The 648-nt window shown below is 36.7% G+C and overlaps 1 protein-coding gene across 1 annotated transcript in view; it reads right to left on the bottom strand.

The window, feature by feature from the left end:
- The window catches only part of LOC107749127 (dol-P-Man:Man(5)GlcNAc(2)-PP-Dol alpha-1,3-mannosyltransferase-like), a 6682-nt gene that overhangs the window by 4385 nt on the left and 1649 nt on the right, over positions 1-648 (bottom strand). The window lies entirely within an intron of this gene.

The following is a 648-nucleotide window of genomic DNA, read 5'->3' as shown; positions in this document are numbered from 1 at the left end:
CACCCTAATTAGATTATGAAGAATGATTTGTTGATCTTGTTTTCCCTTTAATACATAGCCTACCTTCCGCAATATATTTTTCAATTACTTTCAAAGGGACAATATCGACCCTGGCAAAAAAGTGGTGGGGACATGTCCCACCCGTCCCACCCGCAAATTACGCCTATGGACCCCAATAACGTGATATTTAGTCCCTGGAATGTGAATTTTACTGGAAGATCCCCGCCGAAAAACGTGTATTTTACCCCCAGAATGGATTTTTTCAGGGGAAAACCCCCTCGGAACGCTATTGGACTAGTTTTATTGCGAAAACCTGGCAACCCTGTTCATAAGCGCTACCTGCTGTCAGAGAGTGCGACTCATTCAGACCTGCTGTTTTTGTTTCGTGCAGATGTTTTATGTAGCAAATAAATAAATAACACCTAAAGTCAGACCATTCTTTTTTTGTTTTAAATCCTGAAATTAATCTAAATCAAATCAAAAACAACTGCCTGTGCAGATCGTGATTAAAATGCAGTGATTGCCTCTAATTTCAAATGGCTAGTTTTGTTTGATTAAAGCCAGTTTGTTTGTTATAAAGCAAATAGATAAAAAATAAATTTGTTTTAAAATCAGTATCAGAATCCAATTTGCTAGTAAAAAAAAAAA

Source organism: Sinocyclocheilus rhinocerous, unplaced genomic scaffold (genome assembly GCF_001515625.1).
Source record: "Sinocyclocheilus rhinocerous isolate Xijiao unplaced genomic scaffold, SAMN03320098_v1.1 scaffold919, whole genome shotgun sequence".
NCBI classification, from domain to species: Eukaryota; Metazoa; Chordata; class Actinopteri; order Cypriniformes; family Cyprinidae; genus Sinocyclocheilus; species Sinocyclocheilus rhinocerous.
Note: the sequence above shows the minus strand (reverse complement) of the source record. Positions and strands in the feature narration are given on the sequence as shown.